This window comes from Macaca mulatta, chromosome 18 (genome assembly GCF_049350105.2).
Source record: "Macaca mulatta isolate MMU2019108-1 chromosome 18, T2T-MMU8v2.0, whole genome shotgun sequence".
NCBI lineage: Eukaryota > Metazoa > Chordata > Mammalia > Primates > Cercopithecidae > Macaca > Macaca mulatta.
The window spans coordinates 22763691-22785738 of NC_133423.1; the positions used below are offsets into that span (position 1 = coordinate 22763691).

Here is a 22048-nt window from a genome sequence, read left to right on the forward strand (position 1 = left end):
ACAGACACAGACCCTGCCCACAAAGAGGCCATCTACCCCTCCTCCAGAGGAACCAAAATCGGACAACAGTGTTTCTAATGCAGATTGTACCTTTGTGAAACTTGGCTATATATATTAAGAGCTCAAAGAAGCTGATAAATGACAATCATTATTGTTGTTGTTATTATTATTATTTGAGATGGAGTTTCGCGCTTGGTGCCCAGGTTGGAGTGCAATGGCACAATCTTGGCTCACCATAACCTCTGCCTCCCAGGTTCAAGCGATTCTCTTGCCTCAGCCTCCCGAGTAGCTGGGATTACAGTCATGCGCCTGTACGCCAGGCTAATTTTGTATTTTTAGTAGAGACAGGGTTTCTCCATGTTGGTTAGGCTAGTCTTGAACTCATGACCTCAGGTGATCCGTCCACCGTGGCCTCCCAAAGTGCTGGGATTACAAGCGTGAGCTGCAGCGCCCAGCCAATGACAATTATTTAAGGATGATCTGAAATGTAGGAAAAACTATGAGCAATGGTCATAACTTCCAGGATCGTTAAGCAGCTTCTGGGTGCCAGCACCGTGCCTGGTGCCTCACAGACATCATCGCTCATCCCTACAACAACCCTGACAAGGAGGATCTTACAGCCTCCCTTTCATGGATGTGTGAAAGAAAAGGAATGGCTGTGAAACCAAGAGGCAAAGAAAAAAATTCCAAGATACAATCACGTCAGTCAGTGAATGTTTCCTCTCAAGAGTGAGTCTGGGAGGACACTGAGTGACCAGAACAGCCCACCTACTTCCCTCATGGTTAGAAGAAGAAACGTTAAGCCAACCAGCACTTCATAAAACATTCTCTTTTTTTTTCTTTTTTTGAGACAGGGTCTTGCTCTGTCACCCAGGCTGGAGTGCAGTGGCAAGATCATGGCTCACTGCAGCCTCAACCTCCTAGGCTCAAACAATCCTCCCACCTCAGCCTCCTGAGTAGCTGGGACTACAGACATGCACCATCATGCGTGGCTAAATTTTAAAAATGTTTTGTAGAGACGAGGTCTCACTATGTTGCCCAGGTTGGTCTCAAACTCCTAGCCTCAGGCGATCTTCCTGTCTCTGCCTCCCAAACTGCTGGGATCACAGGTGTGAGCCCCTACACTTGGCCAAAGACACATTTTTATTTTTATTTTTACTTATTTTTGAGATGGAGTCTCACTCTCTCGCCCAGGCTGGAGTGCAGTGGCACAATCTCGGTTCACTGCAACCTCTGCCTCCCGGGTTCAAGCGATTCTCCTGCCTCAGCCTCCCAAGTAGCTGGGATTACAGATGTGAGCCACCATGCCCGGCTATACACACATACTTTTAATTGTTTAATTATATTTTATTCTTTTTGTAATAAATTGGCTCCTTCTATTTCCAATTTATAAAGTACACAGCCTTAAAAACAAAAACAAAAACAAAAACAAAAAACACCCACAGAGACACAGATTGCACTGGAAAACAAGTATAGGGACAGACTTCTGAACTAATTATTCCCTTGGAACCCTGAAAGTCAATTCCTTGACCAGTCTCACCCATGTCCTTGCGATCAAAAAGAAAACAGTTCTGGCCAAGCCCAGGAACTATGATCATGATGTCAAAATGGAGGCAACACTGAGCTGTGTCTAACTGAAAAAGAGAGCAAGTTCTAATGGCAGGAACTACTCAGGGAATTCAGCCCGGATTAACTAACCAGGGAAAAAAAGACGCTTACTTTTAATTAATTCTGGCAGTCACTGGTTCCCAGGACTTCACTTCTTCTGTCATCGTATGCTCCTGGGATGCCAGGACTAGAGCTGGGCATACACAGGCACACGGTATTCCTTTTGCATTGCAGAGAGGGATGCCGCTGAGCACCTATGTGTGTCCAGTGCTCAGGACAAAGGTCTAGCCAAAGGAGACACTATTCAAATGAGTAAGCAACAATAAAACCTGTTAGCAGTGCCACACCGAGAGTGGGCCCCACAGGGTCAGTGTACCGGACAGACAGTAAATTGCATGGTGGAGCTCACTGGTGTACAATTACGTGCACTGGTAAACACTTCCTGTGTACTTAAGCATCAACCTCTTTGCCACTGAGTGTTTGTATGAGCCGAGCTCTGTCCTAAGCCCTTCCTGTACAATCTTTGAACACATTCTAGGCTTCTCAGTGGGGGAGTAACAATGGTGCCAGAAGTATCTTGGGAACTTATTCTACACTCAGCTCAGTTCACATGCAAAATCTGACTTGATTCTCACAGGCAAAATTGTCAGACGGAAGGGATTCCTCCCTCACATGGAGTTAACAGGGGATGTGGCAGCTTCTAATATCTAAACAGGCAGCCCCAGGTGACACCCATTCAGTGACACAGCTGTTGCTGACATACATTCCCAGGGGCACCAGGAAAGCCCTGAAGCAAAGACCTTGAACTTGGCACTGGCCTGAACACAAACAAAGAATGGAACAGCTCATCTTGACCCATTCTCTATCTCATAAGATGGGGAACTATGTCCTCCCAGTATTTCAGAATGTGACCTTCTTTGGAAACAGGGTCTTCACAGAGGTAATCGAGTTCAAATGAGGTCACCAGGCAGTGGCTCATGCCTGTAATCTCGCCCCTTTGGGAGGCTGAGACCAGGAGGATCCCTTGACCTCAGTAGTTTGAAACCAGCCTGGGCAACATAGTGAGACACTATCTCCACGAATTTTTTTTTTTTTAAACTGAGCCAGGCATGGTGGCACACACCCATGGTCCCAGCTACTCAAGAGGCTGAGGTGAGAGGATTGCTTAGGCCAGGGAGGTTGAGGCTGTAGTGAGCCATGATCATGCCACTGTACTCCAGCTTAGGTGACAGAGCAAGACCCTGAGGAAGGAAAGGAGGGAGGGAGGGAGGAACGGAGGGAGAGAGGGAGAGAAGGAGGGAGGAAGGGGAAGGAGAAGGGGGGAAGGGAGGGAGAAAGGAAGAAAAAAAAAGAAAAAAACATTTTTAAAAGTATGAATGAATGAATGAATGAATGAATGAATGAATGAATGAAATGAGGTCATTAGGTTGAGCCCTGATCCAATATGACTGGTGTTCTTATGAACAGGGGAAAGGTAGACACAGAAACAAACAGGCACAGAGGAAAGATGATGTGAAGACACAACAAGAAGATGGTCATTTACAGGCCAAGGAACACAGAGCACTGCTGGCAAACCTCACAAGCTAGAAGAGCAAGACAGGATATTCCTGTAGGGCTCAGAGACAGCAGAATCCTGCTGACTCTTAATTTCAGATTTCTGGACTCCAAAACTGATAGAAAATAAATTTCTGTTGTTAGCCACCTAGTTCACAGGGCTTTGTCATGGCAGCCCTAGCAAACTAATACTCCATTAAAGCCAGCCTTTTTTGGAAACCCTTGGGAACAAATGTGTTACAGAATTCTGACTTTTTTTCTCACTTTAGAAAGATGATTGGTATGGTTTGGCTGTGTTCCCACCCAAATGTCATCTTAAATTGTAGCTCCTAAAATTCCCATGTGTTGTGGGAGGGACCCAGTGGGAGATAATTGAATGGGGAGAGGGCAGTTTTACCCATCCTTGTGATAGTGAATAAGTCTCAAGAGATCTGATGATTTTATACAGGGTTTCCCCTTTCCCTTGGCTTTCATTTCTCTCTTGTCTGCCGCCATGTAAGATGTGCCTTTTGCCTTCTACCATGATTGTGAGGCCTCCCCAGCCATGTGGAATTGAGTACATTAAACCTCTTTTTCTTTATAAATGACCCAGTCTTGGGTATATCTTTACCAGCAGCATGAAAATGGACTAATACAATGACTCAGTGATTATTCCAAATATTATTATTATTATTATTTTGATTATTCCAATTATTGCATAGCATCCCCAGTAGGGGCTGGGGGAGGGCCCATAAGTGAATGTTAGTATCTGTGAGGCAAGAGGCACAAAGGGTTGAATGAAGTGTTATACATGATGCCTAGAATACTCTCAAATCTGTTCACATCAGGTTTTGCTCTCAAATCAATTTCCTACAAACCTACAAAGATGTCTTTGGTTTTCAGGGCTTTTGGGACTTTGGAATGGCAGGTAAGGGATCATGGACCTGCCCTAAGAACGCTTAAAATATGTGCCCTCCTCATGCCACCCTGCCAACCACATTCAGCCTGCAGTCCAAAACACACGCCTACCTGTGAAATCCTAGAATTCCTCAGGGAGACCAAAGGGCAAAAGTTTCCCCTCAACTCTCAGAAAAACAACTTGCAAAATAAATGTTTAGAGATTTTATCTTCAAGTCTATTAAACGTGCAAACAAACCACCAGACACCTGACTTTTCTGTTATTCTGAGGGCTGCACTATACCCCAAAGGCTTCTTAAAATGAAATTTTTAAGCGAGGATAAAACAATTGTGTGATCACAGAAAGAAAAAACTGTAATCCAGAGAAAAAGGGCTATATTACGGTGATGCCCCTATATCCTGACACATGGGTGCCACAGGATGTGTATTTTCCCCAGTTACACAGATCAATGTACGGCAGGTACCCATGTTTGGAACCCCTGGGCCCACACACTGTCAAGAAGAAAGGGAGTTTATAGAAAGAATGAAGCCCACATCAGCATGAAAAGTCTTGGCTGGCCCACCAGTGTGAACTCTGGAATCCATTACTACATCTCTAAAGCTGGACACACACTGGAGATTTTTCCTTGTGTCTGATTCATCCAAAAAGGACATGTTATTATATTTGGATCTCAGGGATCTCAGCCGGGTTAAATCCAATACAAAGCTGAGGGCCTTTTGATTTTTAAAAATCCTCTCTTAAGTTACTGTGTGTGTTAGACTGGATATCGAAGGACTTCTACAGAGAGCTCAGGGCAGGCTCTGTAATAATTAGTAGAGTGTTGTTCCTACACACCCTGCCCCACCTCGACAGGGCGCATGCTTGAGCACTGCAAGTCTTTGCCTCTAGATGACATTGTTTTATGGGTGTACGTTTCTCCCGGTCCCTGTGACCCTGGAGAAAAATGTGCGAAATAATCATGGGGTAAAGGCACAGGGGACACATTAAGAGACTTTACATAGAAGAAAATGCACCTCTCCTGTAATAGCCATGGAGTCAGACCTCTGTAATATTTAACCAGCAGAACACAGGGTCCTTCCTTTACTTTTGCCCTATGCTTCTGACTTTCTATTAGGTGGGAAATGGAGAATCCAATTTAAACCACTTGTCGGCCAGGCACAGTGGCTCATGCCTGTAATCTCAACACCCTGGGAAGCTGAGGCAAGTGGATCATCTGAGCTCAGGAGTTCGAGACCAGCCTGGCCAACATGGTGAAGCCCCATCTCTACTAAAAATACAAAAAATTAGCTGGGCGTGGTGGCTCATGCCTGTAATCCCAGTTACTTGGGAGGCTGGGGTAGGAGAACTGCTTGAACCTGGAAGCGGAGGTTGCAGGGAGCCAAGATCAACTCACGGCACTCCAGCCTGGGCGACTGAGCGAGACTCTGTCTCAAAACAAAACAAAAACAAAAAAACACTTGTCAATAACAGCCACATCTGTTTGGTTTTCCAAATAGGTCAATCTAGTATCTTCCCAGTTTTCAGGGGGTTCAGCACTGGTGTCTATTTGCTCATCCTTCACGCTTTTTCCCTATATCCTTGGAAATCTTTGATTCTTCCCAGGCTCTAGGCAGCCAGCACCTTCTTTCCCTCATTTCTGCAGGATGAAGCACCCCATAATAATCAGCCTCTCCACTTTCTGAATTCCTACAGTCTGAATACTTAGACCACTCCCTTTTCCATGGACTGTTGTGTCTGTGTTGTTTGTTCCTTTCTTTTTTTTTTTTTTGAGATAGGGTCTCGCTTTGCCACCCAGGCTGGAGTGCAGCGGCGCAATCTCTGCAGCTTTGATCTCCTGGGCTCAAGCGATTCTCCCACCTCAGCCCCTGTGAGTAGTTGGGACTATAGCCATGCCGCCACACATGGCTAATTTTTTTTAACTTTTGTAGAGACAGGGGTTTTCCCATGTTGCCCAGGCCGGTTGTGAACTCCTGGCCTCAAGGGATCCTCCTGCCTCCACCTCCCTCAGTGCTGGGATTACAGGTATGAGTCACCATGTCCAGACTTGTTTGTCCCTTTTCAAGTATGTAAATCTTAATTCGCCTAAACCGGCTGCACATCACTCAGGGCCACTGTCCGTGTCTTACGCTAGTGTGTCTTTTCCATGCAACCTTGTACAAAACAGGCCTTCAATTAACATTTCTTGGTTGCTTGACTTCTTAACAAACACTATGATAGGTTACCTTCTTCCCAGGGTTACATGTTTGGAAAATAGTCCTGTCTTGAGTTGCCAAAATGTGGTACTCTCAGTGTGTTTACCTCATACCTGACAATGACACCTCAGAATGTTGACCTTCTTTGGAAACAGGGTCCTCACAGAGGTAAGTGAGTTCAAATGAGGTCACCAGGCACAGTGGCTCATGCCTGTAATCTCATACCTGATAATGAATAACTAGATGCAGAATTTATTTTCCACAAATTTTCTTGAACTTGTTTCATTTTCCTCTCTCTATAATGTAGGAAACATAGGGTCATTTTGCATAGTGTACACTCACATACACTCAAAGAAACAATAAAATGATTTAAAAAAAAAAGAAGAAGTTTCACAGTGAACCTCATTTCTGCACATTACCTGACACCAAAAACTGAAATCATGAATCACTTTTGATTAACTAAAAGCATAAACATATTAACTGACTTATAGAGCTGATACCCTTGTGTTTAGTTAAAAACAAATATTCAAATCAAAAGGACACAAGAAATACTAATGTTTGAGGACTAACTTTGGGAGAAAATAATAAAACATTTAATTCCAGAAACCCTGATGAGGCTGTTGGTAATCACTTACAAATTGAAAGTGGAGTTCACATTTAAAAATGAATCTTCAGCTCACTATGCACCATTATAATTTTTGTTTCCAGTTGCTTACATTCTTAGTGTCATTTTTCATGCTTTTGTATGTCTGCTGTTGATATTTTTCCAACCTGAAAAGCTTTTTTTTTTTTTTTTTTTTTTTTTTTTTGAGACAGAGTCTCACTCTGTCGTCCAGGCTGGAATGTGGTGGCACGATCTCGGCTCACTGCAACCTCTGCCTCCTGGGTTCAAGCAATTCTCTTGCCTCAGCCTCCCGAGTAGCTGGGACTACAGGTGCCCGCCACCATGCCCAGCTAATTTTTGTATTTTTAGTAGAGATGGGTTTTCACCATGTTGGCCAGGATAGTCTTGATCTCCTGACCTTGTGATCCGCCCGCCTCAGCCTCCCAAAATGTTGGGATTACAGGCGTAAGCCACCGCGCCCGGCCCAAAAAAGCTTTCCTTAAATGAAGATGTATAAGCCTCAATCTAGATATGAATCTTCACACACCAAATAAACTATTAAACAGCTCTCAATAATAATGATTGAGAAAACATTTGTTGTAATTAACCTCAAATTTTTGTGCAGCTGATGTGGAATGAGATAATATTAAAGAGCAATGACAATTATATTAAGTAAGTGCCACCTGGGGATGCAGCGAGCATCAGCACAAACGGAGACATGAGTGCCCCCCAAACTAGGTCTTTAGGGGACAAAAAGTGTGATAGATTACTGCAGGCAATGTGAGGGTGCACAGGGAGACTTTGCCACCGTGCCATCCGCTATGCTGGGCAGCAGTTTGAGACCTCAGCAACCAACGTCCTGGGAGCATGCCTGCCTGCTGCGTGGCTCCTCACAAGCGAGCCCAAACCCTAACCAGACATGTGCCATCTCAGTGTAAGAAATGGCATTTGCGTGGAGACAACTATGTATTCTAGCCAAACATCACTTATTAATTGCTAATGCATTGACACTGTATATATTCTGCAGTCTATAATTCTGAAAAAATTCTAAAAAGTAAATAGGTCCTACAAAAAAACACAAAAGGAGAAGGGGAAAAAAATCACCCTCTTCCATGGTTAGCAAAGTCGTTTCACCGCAGAGCAGTGTTCTAGCACTTCATGTGCACAGGGATTGCCTGGGATCTGGTTAAAATATAGTCTGATTGGGTAGGTGTGAGCTGCACCTCAAGAACCTGCATTTCTAACAAGCTCCCTGGTGATGCCAATACAGCTGGTGGGAGTAGCAAGACTAAAGAAGCTCGAATACCACTCACTTTGCAAAGAATTCCAAGTGTGGAAGGGTGCATGGGCTCTCCCATAAAGAACTGAGACCTTAGGAATATCAAGTTGTATGTGGATACTCCCCAACGCTCATCCTGGGCCTCTTTTCACGCAACAGCTTTCCTTGGAGGGAGCTCACACCCTGCCTCCACACACACCTCCCTGACTATTAAAGACCAAGACCTCAGGCTTGAGCACCAGGCAAGCAAATGAGGGCCCCTCCGGCCATCCCAACCTCATTGATTAAGCACCTTGAGGATAAAAATCACGGAAAGTCCCAATCTCCTGTTTTCCATATCTTGTCAATGCAGCCAAATTACTAACCAAATAGCCTAAGCTTCATCCACTCTGCACTGGTTCTTTGTAACCTACAACAAACTATTGTGGCATACATGGTCTGCCCAGCTCGGGCCCCTGCATGCCCCTCCAGTGCCATCTTCCATGTGCCTTATACATGTTGCCAAGTGGAGCGACTATGACTTTTAGTTCTCAGAGCACAGCATGCTTTCTCCTCTGCTAGAAACGCCCTGCCCCGACCCGGCATGCACATCATGTTAAAACAAGCTCCAGTGCCTCTGGGAAGGCTTCCTGGCCCTCAAGCTCCACTCCTGTTGGCAGAAGCCTATCAGTGGTGCAGTTGTTTACTTCTGTGTCCATTTCTGCTATCGGTCTGGAAGCTCCTTGTGAACAGGGCCATGCCTTGGTCACTTGTGTGCATCACATTCCAGTCATGCAGTGGGTCTGCAACAAAGATTGCTTTACAGGGCACTGAGATGGCCCTTGGGCAGGTTAGGCAAATGGGAAAGGGGGTAATGGCTGGAGTGGGGTAGGGTAAATCTTGAGATTTATGGTAAGTAGATACTGGAAAATATCTGTCTGTCATGAAGCATATAGCTTTCATATGCTGGGCAAGAGCCAGCTCTATTATTTTAAGGTGTAATACTGCTTAAATTTGGGGTAAATTGGATAGAAATAAAATAGCCTTACTTGCTATTATCATCAAACTCTCACTTGGTTATTTTTCTGATGTCATGACTGAAAAAAAGAAGTTCAATAGCAATGGAGCAGAAGCTGAAAGAGAAGGATAATCTGCTCTTAGGGAGTTTGAACAAGAGGCAATTAATAAAGGATTAAGCTAAGTAAAACCACAGCAGAACATGTAACTGCAGCATGTTGAACACTGAAAACCAGAGGGGCAATTAGGTAGGAAAAACCCACAGTGGGTAAAACACTCACTGGGTCAATGAGCAACAGGTGGAACTGCACAAGGCTAATCCCTGGTGGACCTCTTTCTAGAAGAGAAGCAAGGAAAGCAGACTCCAGCCCTTAGACAGAGCATGCAGAGACGTCTGGTAATTAGACTGACCGCACAGTCCTACGAGCCACCCAGCGAATTCCATCTTACTAATGCGTAAAGGTGGGGTAAGGTGACCTGCGGACAACTCACCTCCAAATACTGACAGCTCAGAAGAAACCACAGCCTCCACACTGACCGAAATTAGGATCACGCGGTCCTTCAGGACACCCCCAGGAAGACCGCCTGGAGACTCCTTTACACAGACCCTCCTAAGGCTCCGCGGTCTGCTTCTCTTCTCCTATTTCTTCATTCAACAAATTCTCACTACATGTCTGGCATGGTTGTTTTAGGCATCTGAGATGTGCCAGGGAAGAAAACGGACAAAACTCCCTACCTTCCAGGGGAGACAGGTAGCAAACAATACCGAATAAATTACTAAAGTTCACAGTGTTAGAAGATGATAAAAACTAAAGAGACAAGAAGCACAGCAAGGAGGACTGATGTGGGGACGTGGAGGCAGATACAGGCTGCAGGGCAGGCACCTGATTTTGTGAAATCTGTGAGTAGCCGCTTGAAGGAAATATATTATGGCTCACTGGAAAGGCAGACTCTAACAGAAATATAACAATTGAATATCTGACAAAGATCAGATTTTTTTTTTTTAAATGGATGCCTTGGTTGACTTGACTTAGGGTAACACAGCAGCATCACGGAGGGCATGCGCTCTGGAGTCTGACACACCCTGGTTTGTTTTCCAGCTCTGCCATGTGCAACTAAAAACAACAGGATGTCATCTCTATCAGCTGTAGCAGTGAGGCCTCATGAGATGCGAGGTTTGTACACCCTCTAGCACAGCGCTCAGCACTCGGTGAGCCGAGGCTATCAGCACTGCTCAGACTTAAGACCACAGTAGGTCCCAAAGCCTTCCTTGTCCCCAAGCACAGCACAGGAACTCATGCTCCTGCTCACTTGAAAAGTTCAGAAAAGACAGCTTTATTCTCAGTGGTGCTAAGTTTAAGAAATTAAGAAGTAATAGAATGGTGTCATGACTGTGTTGCTCTGCATATGCGTTCACATTCATCCCTCCCCCTCAGGATTTATCCTATAGTTGCAAAAAATCATTTGCCAGGCCTGGTTTGATGGGTTGCGATAATCAATTTTGACTTGGGGGTGGGGGAGAAAACACAGAGCTCTGCTATTGGAGGTCACTTAGTCTCACACAACTGCATTTGGCAAACGACAAAACTGGGAGATAAAGGGCACTTCTGCCCTCAATGGTGCAGTCGCAATTTCAGGCCTTTACTTCTCTCTGTCTAAACTGCTATACCTCTTAGAGGGCAGAATAATTAATTCTCTTTGAGGATATTTCATAGGCGTGGATATTCCTAGTTTCCAATATTGATTAGATGAGAAGAGACTTGAGTCTCTTTGATGAGTGGATATATTTTTTTTTCCAGGAAATATCCATTCATTCTGCTCCAAGATCAATGACCACTTACCCTTCTAGACATAAGAGTTTATAGTTTTCTACAAGAATGATATTTTTAAAGGTTTCTAAAAGTTGTTTTTTTTTTTTTCTTCTTTTAGCCACTAACCAAGTGTTAGCCACGACTTTCCTATTAACCAAAAATAGACACACTGGAAAATGTTAGGAGATACCATGGCAGAAGAAAACAAAACTGTGCTGTCTTTCAAAAGACGATCCACCCATGCAATTCTGATGGCCTTACCCTGATTTCCTTATGTCTCCCAACACTACTACTAATTCTATTATCAGTTGACTTGGCTATTATGGGTCTCCTCCACCAGGCTGAAGTTCCCTGCAAGCAGAGAGGTAAGTGGTCACAGACGGCTGTGCAGGCCACTGGCTCAGGTCCTCATGTGCCCTTGGCCTCTTCTATTTGCACTGGTATCTCGAGCAGTGGTCCCTGAGGGGCTTGGTCCATATTTGCTGAATAAATGAATTTCACCGTGAGGTTGGGAGGCCACTTAGACTCTAACTGGTGCACTTGCCATTTGGGAGCTTGCAAGCTGCATTTTACCTTGCCCACACTTCTCCCCTCTCTTAAAAAATAAGAAGCAAAGCCAAATATAGATGTGCACAAGCGCAACAAAAAGGAAATTGAATTGTGAAGCAGATAAAACCTAGGATCCGGCAGATGCAGTGGCTGGGGCTGCTCCCCGCCCAAGCGGGACAGTGGGTTGCCCCACCCACATTGCTGAGCTGAATCTCACCGCTGAGTTTCTGGGTTTTTTTCCCCTAACCTGGTTATTGCTAAACTGAGATGCTGGCTTTGTCATCAAAGCTTTCAGTTCTGTGTCATGCTCAAGATCAAATTTTCATGGCAAATTTTATCTCTAAAAAGGGATAAATGCATCATCTCTCCAGGGACCCGCAGTTCCACATGGGTGACAGGGCCCTGACTGTGTCTTGTCTTCTCATTCTCTTCCCTGCCAATACCCCCTTCTCTCTGACACTTGTACTCTTCAGCTTTCCTAATATTTCAAGGTAAGTTACTTGTTTTTTCCAGACACAGAGCATTCCTCTGCCATACACACAGTGAAACCACTCACCTGGAGTGGGTGGCCCCTATCAATACATAAATAATTTAATGAAAATTAATTTTTTAAACCAAAATTAAGGGGCATTTTCCCAATCTGATCACCATCCTCATTCAGTCCAATGCTTCAAGACTGTTAAAGTACATATTTAAATATAAATAAACAAATCAAATGAAAACAAAAGCAAGAGGAAACCAACAATCAGCCTTAAGGAAAAATGTAGCTCAACAAAAACAGACAAGTGAAAGGGAGAAGGAAGTGCCCCTCAATGTCTAGCACAAGAGACACTTAAGACATATTTGGTAACTGACTAAAAGAATAAAGAGAAGACAACTTGTTTTCAAGTAATGAACAGAGCAAGTGACTTAAATAGCCTTTTGAATGAGTTAAACTAAATAGTTACACAAATATAATACCATACAGGACAGTGTCCAAAGAGAACAAATTCCTTTCAGATAGATCGCTCATTGATTAACCTCAGGTACAATTACAGCCCTGAAAACCTCAACAAAACAGGGCAAGAGAGAAAAAGTGAAGTGTATCAAAATGCCTTAAAGCCTGCCATACCATTTCCTCTAATGAAGTTAGACACTTCCTTCCAGTCTCAAGCCTGTCAACTTAGCATGGCAGATCTTGGCCAGAATAAACTCCTGGATCCAGTTAATTGAGCTAAAAGGGGTCAAACCCTAGCATTGGCAAAGGCTCAAAGATCACACCCCCAGGACTTTCAATGGCTTCTGCCCAAGAATCTATGACCAAATGACCTCTGATAACATGACAGGGTTTCCAGTCACTGGCCTTAGTCAGAGGAGGCTGTTTATAATTGCATGTGATCCTCTTGCCTGCTGCAGGCCAGATGAGTAATAGTGAAGTGAACAAGACAGCTTACATCACTGAAAGCGGTGCATTTTCCATGTATTCTATGAAACTCCAGAGTCCACTGGACTCCCGGATCTCTGTTTCCACTTAGTCTGAAGGGCAGGGGGGTCTCGGCAGGAAGTGCCCAGGTGCTCCCTGTGACCCCTGTGGGAGGGCATCTGGGTACCACCTGCCCACATCCCACTGCCCACCTGTGCTCCTAGGTACTGAGAAAACCAGGCCAGGTACAGAGGAAGCACAAATATTTACTGTAGATGAGGGTATGTTGAGTGACCCCTGGGGAATTCTGGGCCACTGGGAAGGCAGTCAAGATAGACTCAGAAAACAGCTGAGAACACGTGCTTCTGCCATGCCCTGAAGGCCAACAGCCTCTGAAACCTCCGTGATTCAAGGTGAGTGAGTGGCAGGCTCACGTCAAGCCCACCTGTAGAAAGGAAAGCCCCGTCTATGTTACTAGCACATTACATCATACTTAACTCAAAGCACATAAGAAGGAAAAGATTTCCATCAAGTTGAAAGAAACAATATGAAAATGGCTTCACATGAAAATTGACTTGGTAAAACCCTAAGAAGTACAGGCAAAAACAAAACAAAACAAAACAAAAAAAAACATTGCCTGGAATGAAACATAAAAATCCCAAACAAGCCTCCCATCCCAACAGAACCGTCAGACCACAAAAGCTCCTGTCCCATCACTTGCCTTAATAAGTACATAGAGGCCCCCCACCATCACCACACCCACCAAACAAACCACTTTGGAATAAAACTTCTATACTCAAGTAGCAGAATTCATATAATTTCATACCTGCCTTCATTTTATATCTTTTCATTATATTCCACAGTGATAAGAAAATGTCCCAAACGTGTTGTTTTAAATCAACACTTAGTTGCAATAAATTTTCATAAAAATGATAGGAATGAAAAAGGTTAAGGCATAACATCTGTAACTAGTACAGATGTTTACTTCCTCTTAACTAAATAAAAAGCATTTCTTCTTCCTCTCTTCTTGACTTCACCATCATCTTACTAGATTCCCACAAGAATTAAAGTTCAACTTGTGCTCCTTACAGACATTAAAAAAAGTAAAAAAAAAAAAAAAAAGGTCAGCACCCACCACTGTGGCCATTCCTTCTCTTCCTGGTCATTACACTAATGAAACTCACCAGCCTGGGGCCAGCACAAACGTACTTTAAAATCCCTCTTCCCTTACAGAGTTATTTGTTTCCTTTTGTTTCTTTCACTGGCAATATCTCATTCAAACATGTGTAAAGTACTCTTCAATGTGAAATAAGTATTAAAGAATAAATATTAAAGAGTAGCTATGAAATAAGTACTAAAGAATAACTCAGATTTGACTGTAGGCTTTGATATTTCATATTGTTGATACATTTTTATTGTCTTAGAATTCCAGCCATCTTAACACTTAATGACATCAGAAATACTTGACTGAAAGTAACCTGGCTCATTAATAGGAAGGTGTGGCCTGCATTCATATATTTCAAGCTTTGCCAACATATGGATACACTATAACCAGTTAACTAACAGTTCATGAATCACCACAAAATGAGACAGTAAAGAAACAAAAATCACGTGTTAATCATTCAGCATATTTACGTGTGTGAATAGGAAGGGTGGGAAAATGATAGAAAACCTGAAGGAAAAACTCAGTTGAATATGTTCTGGGCTTTGACTTTTGTTTTCCCAAACAAAAAATATAATAAAATTTAGTCTAAATCATGTAAGCCAAATTACTCATACTAAGGAACAAAAAGATTTCTGTTGCTACCAAACAAAAATTCAGATATAAGACATGAATTATTCTCCAAGCAAACTATTTTATGGCCTAACATGGTATTTCACTTGAAACCAAGTAGAGCTGGTATCTCCCTCTTCTCCAGGAGGCTTCTAAGTCAGAAATACTGAGACTCAAAACAGAATAGGAAGGAAAACACAACTGTTTCCTCCTCAACCTGTGATTTCTAAAACAGAAAACAGCATTCATAGAACTTCAGTGGTCTCTATTTTCCATTATTTTCAAAAATAAAAGTATTATTGCTTTGGTTTTTGAAAGAAAGGCTGTACATTTTTCTAAATAGTCAAAAAGATAAGGAGCAAAGAATAGGGGATCAGAACACAGATCCCAATTCTTTTCAAGGCTCATTCTTTGCCTGTCATTCTTTTTATACATAAGGAGAGTAAAATTGACCAATTAGAGCTAACTCCGAACACCAAACAGCATTTAAAATGGAAAATCTTGGTATGTGCTAGAACTATGCTGCTGACATAAAAACAGTATTACACCAACATCAAACTCACACCAAGAACAGATGTTACGCATTCATATAACAAACATACAGTGGTGTCTTTGTTCTTACCTATACTTTTCCTCAAGGCTGATGAAAAACAAGGCTGGAAAGTGTTCAGCTGGGCTAGCGCTGCTCGAAATCTACCTCGGTGACCCTCCGGCTCCCTGGCCTCGTCTTCCTTCCCAGTTTTAAAGCGGTGTCTGTACACACCTCTGCTGACACCGGGGGAATACCAGCAAGTTTTAACACAACTGAGAAGGAATGCACCCAGCTCGCTACTTATACTGATGATTCACTTTAATGACAGGTAGAAATAAATGCTTGTTGGTGGAAGAGGGAGTTGCGTCAAGCTCCACCCCCTACCATAAGGTTAAGTAACTCCACCCAGCTCAGCAATTAGCTTACATCATCACCCGGGGCCTTATCTCCAGGTTCCCTGCAGTTGTTCCTGCAGCATCTCCAAGTGAAGTCCTCAGTGGGCTTACCACACAGGATGGGCAATAACAGGGGTCACGAGGTTTTGAGGATGACTATGTCTGGTGGGGCTGTTTTGCTTATTTAAAGCCAGATCAGAGATTTTGGCATCTCCAACAGTAGAGGTCAGCCCTTCACCCTTCCACAAACTAACTCAGCTTCTACATTCCGAGGTTCTGGCCTTCGAGGCCCCACACTCGGCAGATGGCAACACAACTTCCTGGCCCTCCAAAAGCTTAAAGTCTTGAAGAGGGGAAAAAAGCAGGAACAAAAATAACTATGATACGAACTACAGCCCCAAAAAGGATCAACAGAGGATTCTGTGTCAGATGAGAGACAGCCCCGCCCTGTAAATCCGCAGTCTCTACTCTGCATCCCAGTTTTCAGATTCCAGCTGTGTGCCCTCAGGTGTAAATCAGGGCCCTGAAGGTGCTAGCGGGGCTCTACCCTGGGACCCAGCAGCACCATGTCCTCGTTTGAGGGGTAGTCTGGCAACCTGACCACCCTTACTCTATGGAAATTCCAAGAACAAGTCAAACATGTGCTCTCTCCCTGTGACGGGCACTATGCTACTTCTCTTTCCTCTTGCTGGAAGAAGTCACACCCTACTCTCCAACCCATGCAGCCCTCTGCCCCAGCAGATGTGGCTCTAATAGGAAGTGTCCCCAGTTGTAGCAAACAGCTCACTTTCTACTTGCACTCAAATTTGGTGGCATGCTCGCTTGTGAAGTGTTCCTGGCATGTCAGCTGAGAAACCCTGTAAACTAGACTTGCATTTCCCCACAGTGCTCAAACACTGGGATTTCCAGAGGTGGGGGGAAGATGAACGGATCTCCCCTAGAGGCTGGGAGGATTGCTGAAGGCTTAGAGGAGCAAGTGGGCACCAGGGTTCAAATAGAAACATTCACCCTCCTGGAGACAGGGGAACAGTGTCAACCATTTTCAGTCTTTTTTTTTTTTTTTTTTGAGACAGGGTCTTGCTTTGTCACCCAGGCTGGAGTGCAGTGGTGCAATCTCACACAGTTTCTGCCTCTGGGGTTCAAGCAATTCTTGTGCCTCAGCCTCCTGAATAGCTGGGACCACAGGTGTGAGCCATCACGCTCCGCTAATTTTTGTATTTTTAGAGTTCTGCCATGTTGCCGAGGCTGGTTTGGAACTCCTGGCCTCAAGTGATCCACCCACCTCGGCCTCCCAAAGTGCTGGGATTATAGGCATGAGCCATGGTGCCCAGCCCGTTTTCAGTCAAATTCTTAAAAGAAGAGGAACATCTCAAGTTTTTAGTCTTCAGCAGTTGAGGATACACAAGTGCTGAATAGCCTAAATTTAAGAACAGGATTTCCATCATCTTTGATTATGTCTAAAACTATCAAATTAAGCTACAATGTTTCCAACTTACACACTAGCTGGAAGGTTAAAAAAATAAGAACCACAATACACTATAAGAAAATGTACCTAAACAAGTTGAACAAGTTTTTCTTTATTTATTTTTAACAATTTGCCTATTCCCTTAAAGATAAAAAGCATCTACATGTCCTACCAAATGTTACCTGACTGTGATGGGCTTAATTGTATTTGCCCAAAATTCCTATGTTGAAGTCTTCAACACTTCAGACTGTGACTGTATTTAGAGAGAGGGTATTTAAAGAGATAATTAAGTTAAAATGAGGTTAGTAGGTGGGTTCCAATCCAATATGACTGTGCCCTTATACGAACAGGAGATTAGGACACAGACAGGTACACAGAAGACCCGGGAAGACCCAGAGAAGCCATCTGCAAGTCAAGAAGAGAGGCCGCAGAAGAAGCCAACCCTGCTTCATCACAGGCTCTGGACATCCAGAGCCCTGAGAAAACAAATTCGTAGTATTTAAGCCGCCCAATCTGTGCTACTTTGTTATGACAGCCCTGGCAAACAATTACAACACTAATTAAACAATTGTCTCCCTCTGAAAATTGATATTAAAAAATTGAGACAATTGACATTTCTAATAACCATTCCCCCATCAGCATACACTTCACTTAAGTATGCTCACTTTTGCCTTGTCCCATGAGGTTCTGCCTCAAAAAAGTGCATGGAAAAAACCTCATTCTGGAAGGAAGAAAAGGCTACATTTGATCTTTCCAACTCCAATTCTGCCACTTCCATTCTAGGCAAACTGATCAAACAAATGGTGTACATCCACCTCCCTGCCACCTATGTCATTTTCTCTAACCCAGAGAAATCAGCTTCTGCCAAACTTGCATTAACAATGCAACTGGAAAAGAGTCAGTGACTATCAGTACCAAATGAAAACATGGTAAGCCTGGAGGGAATGCTGGAAGTCTTAGTTCAATTCCTTTTGTCTAGAGGAGAAAATTAGGGCCCAACCAAAGCAGTGCCATGATCTAGTGACAGAGGCTAGAGAGTGGACTCAACCCTCACACCAGCTCCAACACAGTGTTACCACCCCTGCCCCCACAATACTATTCACTGAGGGAAGGCTGAAGCTATTCTAACCTCACCAGTGTCCCAAAATGAAAACTGCCGCCATGATCACCAGGCTATAGTGAAAAGAGACAAGGATGCAGATATCAGGATAACCCATGGAAGATGGCCAGGTTCCGAGAGTAAGTCTAAAACCAGCTTTCTTTTACCGGGGCACTACTGACATTCTATGGCTGGGTAATTCTTGGTTGTGGGGGATTTGATAGGTCTGGATTTGATGAAGAAAAAGTTGCTGGTGTCTTAAGACAGATACTTCAGTTTTATAATCTGGGCAGAATGCAATAAGCAAAAGGAGAGGAGGGACGAGCAGCCTCCCTAGAACTTTCCACAGCCCTCGCCGACCAACAAGGTCACTGAAGGGACACCTGGGAAGACCAGGGGTGGGTCTCCCAGAAGTCTGGCAGTAGGAGAGGATACTTTCATTCTTGCTCTTATCCCTTGGATTTTTTTCTAAACTCAAATTTCAAAATGAAGTTAAAAAGTCAAGACATTCCTTTAATTGTATATTACTTACACTTAAACGTAAGTAATAAGCCATCGTTGGATGGCACCTAACACTTCCAACAATATTACTCAAAAAATTGCTCAATACTGTTGACTACACTTAAAAGACTGGGCGGTTTTTAGGGTGTGGTTTTATGAAATACCACAAAGGGTCACAATGGATCAGCTTGTTCCAATGCAAAGCAAAGGAAGTATATAAAAACAGTTAACTCAACTGTAGGCAACACAGCCAAAAGGAATAAGAAAAGCATGAAGACTGATTTCATTCAAAACAGGATTTTATTAAGAACATAAAATTTGAATTTCATAGTATTTCAAAGATGGTTCAGTTTTTGTATTTTGTTTGCTCTTGTTTTTAATCTTAGGATTTGTTAGTAAGATCATCTTGATATTTTCCTCTAAAAAGTCATCATGAATTTATCCATACTCTGCAGACTTCGAAAAGTATGTTTTTTAAAATAACATTATAAGCTATCATAAAATGCTTACCATAAGATAGTTTAAAAAGCATCATTCTAAAAAATATCATAGTATGATTCCAAATTCATAAGCTATTTCCATGCACATAAATAGAAATATAGCCAAAGGACTGGACAGAAATAAAATTAAATGGTAACCAATTTATATCCCTGTGGCTATGTGGCTCTCCAGGTAGATTAATGCTTTATGTTTTATCTTTTCCAATATCTAAAATAAAAATTGCTGAGATTAGCTGGGCATGGTGGCACGGACCTGTAATACCAGCTACTCAGGGGGCTAAGACAGGAGGATCGCTTGAGCCCAAGAGTCATAACGCTGCAGTGAGCTGCAATCGCACCATGGCACCGCACTCCTGGGTGACAGAGCGAGACCCTCTCTCCATAAAAAATAAAATTAAAAATAAACAAACTGCTAAGAATGTACTATATCACTTATTTTAACACAGTGAGTAACCAAATGAGAAGAATTCAGATGCTGAGGGTGGAGGAGACCCAAGTTTCTCTATTTTGTTCAAAACCAGCTACAGTAGAGGAGAAACTAGGACACTTGGAGGGGGAGGAATAAATTGAACAAAACAAAGATAACATGACACAGGCAAAAATCTTTACATAACACAGGCAAGGTTTGGTGATAACAACATAGGCTTGAATTTCCTCACACGGTCTTAAACCCCTCCTAACTCACGTTCGCTTTTTCTTCCAATGCCTTACAAAAAAGGACAATGTGTGGTTTGCATGCTTCATAAGGTCCTACAATCAACTCACTATATCAAAGCATCTGAAAGGCAAATTGTTTCGTCAAGAAGGGGGAAAGGTCTCTTGAATCTTTAAACACCATTCAGTAAACACAGTATGATGCACCTCTTCTGCTCAAAGCATTTGACAAGACCCAGATTTATATCCTCAAAGCATTTAGAACCTGGCAGCTTACAGACAGTTCCTAATTTATGAAACCTTGTGTTCCTAATGTTTAATTTTTAGGGCTGTTACTTAGGATCCTGATCACATTTTCACAGGAAAGAAAGACCTCAACCTTAGTGAAATCTTCCAGTCCCTTAGGCTATAAAGACCATCTAAATGCAAATGACTCTGGCCCTCTTTTGAGCTCCATTATCCTTTACCATCATCTTCACACCTCCACTTGGAGGTCTAAGGGATGTCTTAGACCTAAAAGGAGCAGTGATCCCACCTTCGCACTGCTCCCCAGCGCATCTGTCCCATCTCAGTGGCCCCCAGCCAGTTCAATAGGAAATCTCCTCAGTTCTGCTCTTCCCTTTCTCTCTTACACATCCAGTCAATCAATAGATCCTAATGGCTCCATCCCCACATTTAATGACCCACTATCTCCTCCTCTCCATTCTGAATGTTACCATTTTGGTGTTTAAACCATCCTCTCTCACTTAGGCCTCCGCAGCAGCCTCCTAACTGGCCTCTGGGCCACTCTCACTTGCAACAATAAATCACACCAAGCCACTCCTTTCTTGCAACTCTCCAGGCTGACTTACTACAACCTTAAGCAGGAAATGCACATTCCCTGGCACCCACACAGCCCTAAAGAGCCATGGCTCCTTTACCTTCATCTCCAGCACTCCCCCATGAACTCTCTCCCACCCCTAGCCCCACTGACCTCCTGGCTACTTCTCAAACCTCTCAAACTCACTTTCATATGCCTCTCTACAAACACTCCTCCCCCAAATCTTCAGGGCAGCTCTCTTCTCTTCTGATGATAGCATAGTGAGTCTTTGCGCTGATGGCAACATAAACTAGTATCACACTTTAGGAAAGCAAATTGGCAATCTGTACCAAAAGTATTTAAATCCTAATATTCCTTGATTTAGTAATCCCATTTCCAGGGAGGTATCATAGGAACAGAATCCAACTTAAAAAAAAAAAAAAAAATTCTTGTTTTGCACAAAGATATTCCCAGTACCTTTCTCTCAACAGATATGATTAAATAGAATATTGTACATTCAGAAACTGTTATATATTACATATTGGAATAAATGACCAAAATAGACTATATCTATGTTATGATGCTAAATACAAACATACATTCTCTCCTAAAAGACAACTAAAAGGAAAATGCCAAAATATTAAGAGTGACTGATGTTCTTTCTGTTGTTTTTTTCTGTTTTTTTTTCTTCTAATTTTTTTCAGACTTAGAAAAATGTGTAATCTTCACAATTAGAGTGGGAAAATCCCTTCTTGTTTTTAACAGAAGGAAATTATGCTGTAAGTAGTTGTTAGCTTTCCAAGTCAACACAGAAAAGACATTTAAAAGCACAATGTTAAGATTAAAAGGTGCTATACAAGATACACAATGAATCAAATGAGAAAAACATACAACAGATGAGGAGTTAAACTGCCCATTGTACAAATAATTCCTATTAATTAATGAAAATTAATAGGTCAAAGGAAAAACTGACAGAAGGATGTGAGTTGGCACTGGATAAAAATTGAACTATAAATACAAGAAGAGATACTTGGCCTCACTGATTGAAGACATAAAATGAGATGTTTTTACCTTCCATAAGGTCAAAGATGAAAAGACTGATAAAATGGGTTAATATTGAACTAGGGAAAAAGTGGTACTCTCATCAACCACTACAGCTAGTAGAAACTAGTAGCAAGACTCTGTCTCAAAAAAAAAAAAAAAAAAAAAAAAAAAAGAAACTAGTGCAGTACTACAGAAGGCAATTTCCCAATGTCTATAAACATTGTAAATGTTCTTGTCCTTTGATCCAGGAATTCAACTATGGGAATTTAGCTACAGAAACCCTCACACATAGATATATCAAGAAACACCAGGCTGGGTGTGGTGGCTCACGCCTGTAGTCCTAGCACTTTGGGACACCAAGGCAGATGGATCACTTGAGGTTAGGAGTTCCA

General features: G+C 42.8%; 1 protein-coding gene across 37 annotated transcripts in view; it reads right to left on the bottom strand.

Moving 5' to 3' along the window:
* NEDD4L (NEDD4 like E3 ubiquitin protein ligase) overlaps positions 1-22048 on the bottom strand; it is a 367516-nt gene that overhangs the window by 169112 nt on the left and 176356 nt on the right. For 3 of the 37 annotated variants that reach the window (XM_077974743.1, XM_077974737.1, XM_015122089.3), the window contains exon 1: positions 15290-15473. The exons of 31 other annotated variants lie outside the window; for them this stretch is intronic. The gene's annotated coding sequence lies outside the window, so the exon portion shown is untranslated. Of the gene's footprint in view, positions 1-1719; positions 1960-15289; positions 15474-22048 lie in introns of those variants that run through there. 3 more of the 37 variants (XM_077974740.1, XM_077974734.1, XM_077974747.1) reach the window with 2 other exon arrangements.